Source organism: Ambystoma mexicanum, chromosome 2q, assembly GCF_040938575.1.
Source record: "Ambystoma mexicanum isolate Mex_15411 chromosome 2q, UKY_AmexF1_1, whole genome shotgun sequence".
Lineage (NCBI taxonomy): Eukaryota > Metazoa > Chordata > Amphibia > Caudata > Ambystomatidae > Ambystoma > Ambystoma mexicanum.
Genome location: NC_090924.1, coordinates 948,782,171 through 948,794,770, shown reverse-complemented (window position 1 = coordinate 948,794,770; position 12,600 = coordinate 948,782,171). Strand labels below are relative to the sequence as shown.

Here is a 12,600-nt window from a genome sequence, read left to right as displayed (position 1 = left end):
GAGGGGGAGGGGTCAGTGGGGTTGTAGGACATAGGGGCTGTGAGGAGGAAGCACAGTACTGGGTGTAATTAAGGTAACTGAAAATTAATCAGAGCAATGCCACCACATTCTCTCCTCCTCATCACAATCCTAACTAATTGAAGAATACCCAAGACAGCACTCATTCCAGAAAAAAGACAGGCCGCAAAAATATTGGAAATCCCAGTGACCTATAACACCAAGTAAAGGAATATGGTTCATCATAGAAGAGCAAACTGAAAGGCTAAGGAGGTAGAAATATGATCCACCTGCTCCGGGATAGAATGCCGATATTGGTTAACAAACGGGTTGGGGGGAGCCCAAGTGGCAGCTCTGCAGACATCAATAAGTGACGCACCATGGGCATCCACTCAAGAGGTGGCCATCACCCTGGTATATCGCCCCACCTCATTCCTGTGAAGAAGAATGTTCGAGAGAAAGGGTAGACCATAGAGATGGCGTCCTTCAGCCACTGACTAATCGAGAGGGATAAAGCTGTGTGACCCTTGCTGACACCACCATATATATGAAAAAGAGACTATTCAAGTAAAGGTACTGAGTCCTGTTGAGCTAATTCAGGATAACAGAGCAAATATTCAACAAAGAGAACCAAACTCGGCCTTCCTCTAAAACGTCCAGATGCAGTACAGTGTCCCATGAGCGATGAAAAGTAGGACCACATGTGGCGTGAAGGCAGGGTAGCAGTGAAGGGCATTGGCCCCAAGAAAGACGAGTACAGGAGGAGAACAAAGCAGGGCGTTGAGCGACCTGATGCTTCTGGCTAAAGTGATTGCGATCAAAAATATGTTTTTCATCAAGTGGTTCAAGTTGGATTGCAAAGGGGGCTCTGAGGAGAATCCTGCACAGCTCAGAGTATCCCCATGTTGAGGGAAGGTGAGAGAGTTGATCATAGGGCAGGAGATGGAAAAAGTCCAGAAGATCCCAGAGAAGGTATTATCCATGGCGTGAACCTCCTCCCAAGGAGCCCTAAATGTCCAGATGGGCCACCTACTCTGCTCTGAGAGGGGAGGGTGGCAAGCCCAGATGAAAAACCTCCTTTACAAATCTTGTGAACTCACGTGAGCCACAGTAAAGTGGGAAAAGAATGTTCCTGTCGCACATAGCCCCACATGCGTGCCAGTGATGGGCACTGGAGCCAAGAGTGGAGGGCCTTTGAGATGACTGACCATCATAGAAATTTGGGAAGAGAGACCCACTCACCTAAAGCCTTTTATTGCAATATCCAGACCGCCCTTCACCACATGTTAATTGCCATTGCTTTTTTAGGAGCAGAAGTGGGGATATGGGAAGGATTGGAGGTAGACAGTCAATAAGAGGAGGGGAAACCAAGTTCTCAAATTTCAGAACGAGATGCTTGTAAGAGTTTGTGGCTGGTTGAGACTGATCCTGCTAAGAGACTGGGAGTCTACCAAATCGGAGGGAATATGTAGAGCACCCTATATGGAATGGCCAGACAAATTGCTCACCTAGGCACGCTCATCTGGCACTCTGGAGTAGAACAAGGGAAGCTTGAGGTTACAATTTGAGGCAAACATTTTCATTTTAGGGATCTGGAAGTAGCCTGTGACCAACTGGAAGCACAGGACTGATGGACAACTCCTGGGAGGAAGAGAAGCTCCTGTTGGGGTAATCAGCAAGTGCATTGTTGATTGCCCCCCCCCCTACCCCCCTGCCCAGGAATTCAACTAGCCAGGGAAGAAGAGCCCCCACCCCTAACAGTTCACATGTGACATCACTGTCATTTTGTCAACGAAATTCTTCACAGTCCGGGGCATATTAGAGCGGAGAAACCTAACCGGACTCAAAGGATGGCCTGCTTACCCCTACACTTGGGATACTGGAGAAATTCCCTGAGAGACTACCAAAGAGGTACCCATGGCAAGGAAATCTACCTGGACCCATTAAAGTAGAGGGAAATTGATTATTGATGCATGGTGTCGAGCAAGGCTGAACATGCAAATTCCTTCTCAGTTTTTGTGTAGCACTCTTGGAAATCGTCGCAAAGCGAATGGCTACATAGAAGGCATAGACAAAGTGCACAGGGAGAGATGAATACTATCATAGTGCTTTCATTGTACCACATCAACCTTCTTATGGATGGGGTCATGAACTGAAGCCTCCTCACGTGAGACTAGAGAGTAGGGAGCCAGCCTACAGAGTTGTAGGAAGGGCTTTCTTCTCCCCTTTGAATGGGTACAGTTTACCCATGCATCTGTTGCCTGAGATGAAATCCGGCTCCCTTCACTCTTTAAGGACCTTATCCTTGATGTCCCAAATAAGCAGTTGTTACTTCTTGATGGTATTCTTAAATTGCCTAACAATAGGTTTATCATTGGGATCAGGAAACTTGCCCCCTATGAACTGCATGTGGGCTCGGACCTGCTCCAGCTCCTTGCTCACAGATTTACTTTATAAATATTTGCCCTTCAGGTCTTCCTTGGCTTCATTACCAGAAGAAGGCAAGAAGAGTAGGATGAAGGAGATGATAAGGATGGAGGAGAGGAAGCACAGTCTTTGCTTTCTAGTGCCTGGGTCCTGCACTTTGCTTTGACAGCCCTTTTCCTCCCTCTAGCAAAGTCTATTTATTTAAAACTTTAAGCGTTTGGAGGACGTGTAACACTACTTCCTCCTCAATAACCTGTGGGCAGAAGTAGAACTAGGGGCATCTCTAGTGGAAACATCCTTGAGCGCGCACTCTCAGCATGCTTGTGATACAACTTGCATGTTCGTCCCTGACTCTCTATATCCCCCTTAAGGCGCTGGTGCACGGATGCGGTTACCATGGCCCTTGTTGAACTCCCACAGGATCACTGTTAGAAAAACCTGACGGGGGCCTGAAGGGGAGTGCCAAGTGGGCCATCACAGAGAAAGTAGTAGCAGCAGTCATTAACTTGTTCACCCTGTGTAGCACATCTTACTGATACAATTTCTGACCAAGGGCATTGCTCTATTTCTGTACCTGTAGCCGGACCTCGCCTACTGAAAGCTCTGACCCCCAACAACGGCTCAACCACAAAGGCCATGGGATCTGTTGTCCCTGATGGGGGCAGCTTAGAGAGGCAAGAAAGATAAACCCAGCAGACTTTCTTAAAGACGAGGTGCCAGAGGACAGCAGAGCAAACAGAAACATTATGGGTAGAGAGGCCATATTCTATCCTTCTAGCAGAATTGGGGAAATAAAAAAACGACATTTTGGAGGAGGTTCTTTTAAAAGAGTGTCAGGGGAAGGCAGGCAGTGTTCAGTGTGTTAGGACTGGGGCGACGCAGAGAGTACAGCACATTTCATGTTGTGTTCATGTTGTTTCCATGGTGGCTTACATTGCGCCAATGGTCCGCTGTATTACAACTTTGAAATTCAAGGATTCCATCTACTTTTTCGCAGACTCAAGGAAATTGGGTGCAATCATTCATTATCAAGGCATGACGCACCCTACACATAGAGGTTGGGGACTGGCATGGCAACACCAGCAGTGCGTGTGTGTTGCTTTGGCACATACAGCCAGCCTCCAACCAGACTGTTGTTTAGCACATGGGAATGCTTGGACAAACGAGAGTAAAGCCCGATTCTCTGTTTTTCTCTACATCTGCACTGATCTGAGTGAGGCTGTGATTGCTATCCATTCATTATGCACTCTTGGTTGCACCTATTACAACACACTCTTACTAATACATGAACATGTCAAATTGTGACATGTCTGGCCCTGACACAAACAATCCTCTTTGCCTTTTTCTAATGTGGGTAGGGCATTCCCTTGGTGTTCATTGATACTCCTCACCATTATATCTATTGTAAAGCCTTCAACCAATCTGTGCCTCTGATCCAGATGTCCGAAGATGGGATTTATTTTGGGGGATTGCATTTTTTTAATGATTTTAAAAAGATTGTACTGTATTCATATGTCTTATTGAAGTTTGAACTAGTACAAGTAACTTTGAGTTCATGGGAATAGAGAGAAGCGTATGGTAGTGTCATCAAATACATCTCAACAAACTCCATTTATCGAAACATCACTATCATATAAACAATCGGCCATTAGAGGTCCCAATTCACATAAAACAAAGTTCACAGCCTGCTGGGCTGTAACATAAACACCAACAGAAGAGATCAAGCTCAAGATTCAGGTTCAAGGAGACCAGGGAGGAATGTCTGCAGAGTGAGTCCAGACTCACAATTGTGCAATAGGCTTGCAGAACGGGGTCAGGGAAACACTGTGTAGTGAGTGCAAGGATAGTTTCAAGGCTGCCTTTAGATCTGGCAGGTGGCGATAGTGGACTCCAGTCAATGTGACTTGAAACCAGGGTGCAGCAGAGAAAGATCCCAACAAAGAATATACCTTTGAGGATGGGCCACGAGGTAGAGGACACCAGCAGCCACAGGACTCAGAAGGATCCAGCAAGGGTTAGAAGTGGTTTAGGGGAGTACCAGAGGTCAAACCAGGAATCAGGAGTGGTCCCATGATTAAGAGAATTATTGTAGGTGACTCAGAATATCTCACAACAAGCAGAAGTGGAGTAGCAGGGTGCTACACGAACCACAGGCCAGTGTAGCAGAGATGGCTCCTACGTTTGATATCAGGTCTTCATAGGAGCAATCTGAAGCTGTAGGCAAGGAGGCGTCCAGCATGAATAGCAAGGCAATATATCCATGCACATGGGAGCTCGAGTGGCTCATCTCACACAAACTGGATGGAAATCATTTCTTTCTGCAGTCAGTTGGACTTCAGAAATAAATAATTTCTGTCCCGGTTAGTAATCTAATAATTTCTTTTTGAAGTCAGAGGACATCGCCAGTGGTGCCACCAGCCTACTCCCAGCACAATCATTGACATTGGACTCAACAGTGTAGGTGCAATGTGGGTGCTTGGAGCATGAGAATGGAGTTGCATTTCTGGGTGCCTCAGTGGGTATTGTGTGGTTCTTCCTCCTGCTCCGAAGGAGAGGTAGACCTCTTAGAGACAGGGATGACTTGCATGTTTGTTCTAGGTGCAGACCAGGTCTCCATACCTTGGACATGACAGAAGGAGTTTTGATGAATCAAGGGATTCAGTCACTTCTCTCCAGGAGGGAACCTTTCCTTGTGAGGCTGTGGAGCTGAGCCTGCTACGCAACATTCTTCCTAGGCATGGTGGGAAGCAGGACCTGACAGGAAGAGACTCCCCTCCTGGGGACAAGGACTCCCATTCCAATTAGGAACTCCCAATCCATCACACTCAGAAACACACTAAGGCTAAATCAGTTGACAGAAAACCAGAATGCTATTCCAACACCTCTGCAGAAGAAAAGTATCCGCCTGATACTGAGACGAAAAAACCTAGGAGTAAGAAAGAATACAGAATTTCCTGACACTGGGACTGAGAAACACAAAGGAGTTATGCTGTCCCTAACTCCGACACAAAGAAATGACTGGTACTGGAAACTGGGGTAGCCCCATAGCAGCATCATAAAAGGGAGAGGAGCATGAGAACCAGAGAGAGAGACCCAGGAGTTTCGAACCAGCTGTAGGCAAGCTGGTAACAGAGAGAGCGCTGTTCTCTAGGCAGGCAAGAAGCTGGGACCCAGTAGTGCCAGAGCTGCACTGTGCTAGAGGCAGACCCGAGGGAGTTTGCCAAACGAGTAACTGTCCCTGGAGGGACATTCAAGAAACAAACACGGACAAGAAAAGCCTTTTCTGGGAAGTACCAGAGCCACAACAGAACACTTACCTGGTGGTGGCTACGAAGAAAAAGGAAAGAGAACACCTTTCCATGCTGAGACCATATGGGGAGAAAGATACTGAAGCATGTTGGAGTGAGGAGACGAAGCAACTGCAACAGCCATTCTGACGAACCACGGAGGAACATCAAAGGAGAGGGATGACCCAGTGATGCAGCCTTATTAGACTACAGGTAATGGGGAAAGCAGGAGACCTGGGGGACAAGGCACATATAACGAGAGGCAGAATAATATCCCTCATAATAGTAAAGGAAGCAAATATAAAGATTCGAGTAAGGCTACTCATCCCAGTGAATGTGAATAAATGAAGAAGAGTGAGAATCACAAAGCGACTCAGCCTACTCATTCCAGTGAATGGGTATACATTAAGAAAAGTGAGAAAAATACAGGAACACATCCTACTCGTCCCAGTGACTACTAAGAAGAGTAAGAATCACATAGGAAGCAGCAGACTTGTCCCAGTGATTGTATACTTAAAAAAAAATGGTCTAATTTTCCTGAGTGTCACATTGTGTGTTTCACTAAATTTATTAAAATCGTTTTTACAGTACACCCATTGATTGTCATGTTGCGTTATTTTCTTCCGTTCTTGTTTCTCAGCCAGTCAGCGCGTTCTCCATGATGACACTACCACATACATCAGTTTCTTCTCTTTTCCAGCCAAAATTAGTGCCCATCGATCTTCAGGTGAAAATGACATTTGGTTCTGCATAGACCATCCTGTGGATAGATTTCTTTTCTCGCTTAGTGTTGGGCATAACATCATAGTGTGATGCAGGTTTTCAATTGACTCCCCGTCACCACAAAACCTGCATAATATTTCTTTGTCTGAGATTGTTCTCCTGGCTGCCATTATTTCACGTGTAGGGAGAATGTTCAGTCTCATTCTCATATAGGTGTCTCTGATTTTCAATGAAGGAAATTACTTTAGGTACTCTGGTAATTTATTGATCAGTCTGATGTCCAGTTTACAGTACATATTTAGACTTGATCTCGATCGTCTTTATCCAGTCGTTTTCTATCAATCTCCTTTTCGCCTTTTGGGGTCTGTTAAGTAGCATGTCTCTGGAGATTCCTTCAGCTTCACATTTTGCTTCGATTACATTTTTCCAAATTTCCAGCGGTTGTTCATGCTTCCCGGTGATCTTTGATCGTAAGATTTCTATTTGTGGTGCATATGTATCACTCGATATCTTCCTATATAGATCCATTTGTTTCCAGACGATGATGGATTGCAGTGATTGTAAAACCAATTCAGCTCGGATGCATGGCATACTTTGAGGAGAAATATATTTTTAACAACAATCCTTTTCAATACCATATGGAAAAGATACATCGATGATGTTTTGGCCAAATGGGAAGGCACAGGAGATGAATTTGCAGGTTTCCTAAACTACCTTAACCATAATACCTTTGGGATCAAGTTCACAGGTCAAATAGATCCACATGAGATTGTGGTTTTGGATCTGAAAATTAAAATAGATGCAGGAGAAATACATACCTGCACAAACAGGAAGGACACTGCAGTCAATTCTATACTTCATGCATCCAGCAGTCACAAATGCAGTGTAGTAAAAAATATACCCAGAGGTGAACTCCTCCGATCAAAACGAAACTGCAGTCAATTGGAAAGCTTTCAAAAAGAATGTAAGTCCATTGGCGTTAGATTTCAGGCAAGAGGGTACTCTAAAAACTTGATAAGGCAAACAACCGATTCAATTCAGAAAGTGGCAAGACAAGGACTTTTAGAAACAAAACCCAGAGACCCCCATTCCAGAAAAGCTTTGGTCAACATGTGGATTGTGGGTCTAGTGACCACGTGGAAGGGGATCCCAGGTGTAAGGGTAAACCTTCAGGGGTCCACAATGTCTCCAATGACAGGTGCTCACTTTCACCTACTAGTTGATGAACCCATTGGAGTTCGAGCTAGTGTTTCTTTAGTGTCCTTGGGTCTGTGTAAACATACTTGTCAACAAAAGAATATTATAAGGACAGTGTACTTGTAAATGGCCAGGAGACTCCTGCCATCAGATACAGTTGTGCCAGCATTACAGTGGTTGATGCAAGTTTCTTCAAACCCAAGGATGTAGCTAAGGCACTCAAAGACTTGCTGGAGGCCCTATTCAAATGGTTCCTATTTTGCCAGCCCTTGTCCAGTGCAATAACATGACTGTACACATTCCTGTTAGTGTGCAATCTGAAGTCCTTGGGAGAGTTCTGTTGGGTAATGACTTGAAATCTCATGGAGTAGTCTCCAGTACCCCCAGGCCTCTCATCAAACAGGACAGGAGAACAGGAGCTGACAAGATTGGCCAGTTTGAGGTCAGTGAAGAATCCAGAACCTCAAACCAGTAACAGGCCAACCTTCCACTTCTAGGAAGACAAAAGTAACCAAAGAGAAATCCAGAGTCTCTGGGAAGAAAAAGGGTCTCATACCCAAACCTGCTCTGAAGACAAGGACTTCCCCGAGAGGACAGTCCAAGGTCGCCCCAGTGACCCCATCCGCAGTTGACACTGAGTGGGTGAAAGAACCAACTCCTGAAAACCCAGCTAGTGGTGAACCAGAACTGGAGGAGATCCTTCCCTGCCAGTATCGATACTGTTGTTGCCGGAAGGCTGAATTCCTCTAATTGTTATTGCAATTGCAAGTAACATCAAGATTCTTCTTGGACAAGGTTCATCGCCTTTGAAAAAGAGCTTTGCTCGAAACACATGTCAGGCTGGGGAATGGAATTAAAAATATAACTCAATTGTTATTGTATTATTGTTAATTGGCGCAGTTCACTGATTACACTTAACACTTTAAAAGGGAGGTAAAGACAAGGTTAGACAAAAGTTGAGCAGCACCAACAAGTAAGTAAGCAGGGCAATCTAGAAAAGGCAACTACGGTGAGGAAATCAAATCAAGAGGCCTGTGCCAAAGTCAGTGGACCAAAGTCTTTGCAGAGGATCACACAGTTCAGAGCAGTTCACAGTTAAGTTCAGAACCAAGTTGGTCGGACGAAAAGTTACTTTAAAGAATAGGGAAGGACATGCCCTCAGATTGGCGAAAGATTTCAAATACTTTCACCGCGGTCGGACGGAACGAACAACCGGGTTTGAACAGTACCTTAAATGAAGACAAAGGCTGTAGCTGAGGCAGACGTTCCTGGCAGGTCCTGCAGGCTCACGGTTCCTGAAGCGACTGTCGGACTGACACAAAGTAGGAAGACTGGAGGGTACTGCACTGCCCAGGGAAGAAACCAGCAGCAGAGCAAAGCAACAAATAAAAGGTGTGCTTCTGAAAACCCAAGCACGGTCCGGTCCTCCTGGCTATCCGGTTCACTGTAGCTGTGGACAGCAAATTCGACCTGGCTTGCAGTTTGACGAACTGGTTGGTCCCAGCAGCTCAACGGGAGAAGATTCCTTGCAGATCTTCCCTGTCTTCGAGGTTTGGAGATTCGGACCCGCAGCAGGGCTTCACCGGGAGGTTCAGTTGTGGTAGAGGTCCTCTTCTTTCAGCTTCTTTTTGGTTCTCTCGATCCAGTTGGGTTCTCTTGATCCAGTGGTGACTCTGCCTTCTTAGTCCCAGATACCTGCTTTTTATGCAGTTTTCCCCTATTCACATAGCCTGACTGTCGATCACACAGCAGGGTGGCTGTCCCAGCGGGACAGTCACCACAGCCAATCAGAGTGCGACATGGGTCTCCAAGGAGACCCTGTCAGGGTGTCTCAAAACCCTCCCTCACATCCTGTCCCCCTCTGACATTCAGGCGCCAAAGGAGGGCTTCTGTGCAGAAGCCTGCCAAAGGACGGCGAACAAAGGAACCAAACCTGGTTTGGCGCGCAGAGTAAAACATGAGAAAGACCTTTACAAAAAGAAATGGTGAATAAACCCAGCCAGAACCAAATTAAAGTAAATGGGATCCAGCGGATTTTAAGTTCGAGGCTACTAACTTAGCCTAAAACAGTAACAGTACTATTTAAATAGACAGCAGTAGGTAAAATAGGGTAGATACCACTGCCACCACCCAAATCTTAAAGAAAGATGAACACAATAATGTCCCATGAGAAACAGACAAAAAGGGAGAACTCTATGTAAGATAGTTTGTACTGGGTCTATGAATTTAAAAAGACTAACAAAGTCAATGGCAACTTTACATGTTCTGGGAGACAGTAGTCAGTCCCGGAAAATGGAGTTTAATGTGGGGAAAATATAACCCTGTGTCACTACACTGAGGGTGCGTGTAGCACACAGTAAAAAGATGATGCCTATGGAGTAGGTGAGGCTCTGCAGTCTATGAACACAAAAACATGTTAAACACACACAGCAAAACACATGTAAGAGTTGGAAAAGAGGCTGACACTTTTAACAGGTGAAAAAAATAAATCCTAGAAATCCTGCTGAGGGACTCAGTAGGTATGGGAAATTACCTATTCTAGAGAATTCTCCCTAACACTCTCTTCCCCTGCATTCTCTTCCTCGTTCTTTAAAAACGTCAGGTTTTCTTTCTCTTTTACTTCCCAGTCGGTACCTCTTGCTGCACTCTCCATGCTGCTACCCTCTTTTCCCAGTAACTATTTCCCCTAACAATACCACTCAATGTACACTTTTCCATGCCTGCAGCACTACGGCATCAAGCGTTCTTCTTGTGGACCCTACATTGTCCCAGTCTTCTACGCCCTGCAGCTACTCTACTGCTAGCTCTCACTAGGTCTGTCTTCCAGGCCACATGGGGAGAGGCAACCAAAGGAAAGGGAGTGATGACACCATCAGATTCATCACACCCAGGATTTCCATCTAAACTACTGTCCCATTTAATGCACCCAGTAAATCAATCATTTTACACCTCTGCCATTTGTTTAGTTTCTGTTTCTGATTTTGGTTTTGATTTAGCCACATCATTTTTATATGCTCTCATTTTAGGGTATGGGAAATAATCACTGTAAACAAGCATTGGTGGAAGTCTGCATTATTAATTCTTTTTATTTATCACTTGCGTTTTTTTCAGCACATTTTGAATGCATGGGGAATGTTTGTATGTGCTACATACAGTGAAACAGAAACAATCTACTGTACTGCACACTTCTCATTTAACCCTCGTTGCAGCACCTTGTTAAACAGTGCTGCTCAGCTGTAGCTACCTTTACCTCACTAACCGTCCCTACTACATTCGTTCACGTCTGACAGCTGCATGTGAAACGGCGAGCGGTGTGGACTCTTTGCAAGAGGCTAGAGGGTTTTACGTTGTTATAACAAATTCGATTACTTTGTTGTCATTTACTTTTCGTTTTGTTGAGGGGTCCCCATGCTGTACTTCCCCCTTCACTACCACCCTTACCCCAACCACACTGTATTACCCTTAACTCTTAAATACATCTAAACAATTACCTCTCCAGAAAGTAATTCGAAGGAAGTGCTACAAAGTAAATTATTGCTTACGAATTTACTTTGTGAAAACAGCTGGTGACCAGCTGCAGATGGTATAAAGTAGTCTGTATGAGGTTAACATCTCCATATGAGTGGTGTGGCTTCAGCCCATGCCGCTGCACACATTTCAATGAGGACGTTGCAATCAAGAGACACCACTGATAATTATTTCACCAACAAAACAAAAACGACGTTGTTTGTTAAGCAGTATTGATTAGATACATTGAGGTGTCATTTCAAACCATCCTGGGCATTTTGATACACTGGGAGACTATTCCCAAGTATAAAGTTAGTGCACAGAACCAGTCAACCAACCAAGCTGCAGCAGTAATGATAAAAGGGACACACACTGACCTGGTTACCAACCAAACATGATGCACCGGGGCAAGCAGTGCACATTATGCCTATGCTCACCTTGATCCTATGCTCTTGCAAAGGATCGCCGTTAGCTGACCCCTGGTCCTCTCATTGTTTTGTTGCTGACATTCATCTATTATCTTGCACACATGCCTAAAATAAAGCACATGCAAAAGGGAATGCTACTGTAGTAACATAGTAACAGCTAAGAAAGCATTTGGAAAATAGCAACATTTTGAACAGAAAAATGGAAAATGGTGAGTCTACCATCCTACTGTATTAATTGTTGCTAGGTAGAGACACCCCTACTTCCAGAAAGTCCAGAAAATTAACAAAATCTTCAGAAAAAGTGCAAAACCCTACAGTACCCTCCATCTGCTGCACCACACAGTTCTGTACAACATGTACTCATCAACATGCTGATTTCACCTCTTCTGTGGATGTCCTTTTCCATTTGCATGGTAGCGGAGGGCAGACCATGTGAAATAATTCCTGAGAGTGACGCGCTATCAATTATCTCTACATTCATGCATTCAGGCATCCCTGCATTGGGGCATCATAGGGATAGCAAGTCTATCAGTAGGCAGATTACATGAAGTAACTCATGAGTTGCAATGCACAATGAATACTGTGACAGTGAGGTCATTTTCAGAACGGGGTATATTGGTAGAAGGACACGGGCACAGGGATTTTGTTGAGTGTCATCTTAAATACAGCGTCAAGGCTTTTGTGCCTAGATCAGGGCCTATTGAGGTTTCTCATTTCAGTCATATAGAAATTATCCTTGTAAACAGTTGTGAACATCTTGCAAGAGGTGGCAAAAGGCAGTACCTGGCACTTTCCAGGAGGCCATATAAAAAAATTGCAGTTATCCGTGGACAAATGCAAACCCTCCAACCATTTACAATACAATTCACGCATTAGAGCGCCACACAATCCCTTCCAAAACAGAGCCTACTTGAAAGATATTTATTCTAGACAAAGGACAGTTCATTTATTAAATTTCATTTTAATTTTGTTCATAAACTAATTATCATCATCATGAAAATACATCTACAAAATATGAAATAAGACACATTGAC

The 12,600-nt window shown here is 44.6% G+C and overlaps 1 protein-coding gene across 1 annotated transcript in view; it reads left to right on the top strand.

The window, feature by feature from the left end:
- DNAH11 (dynein axonemal heavy chain 11) overlaps positions 1 to 12,600 on the top strand; it is a 4,227,155-nt gene that overhangs the window by 1,321 nt on the left and 4,213,234 nt on the right. The window lies entirely within an intron of this gene.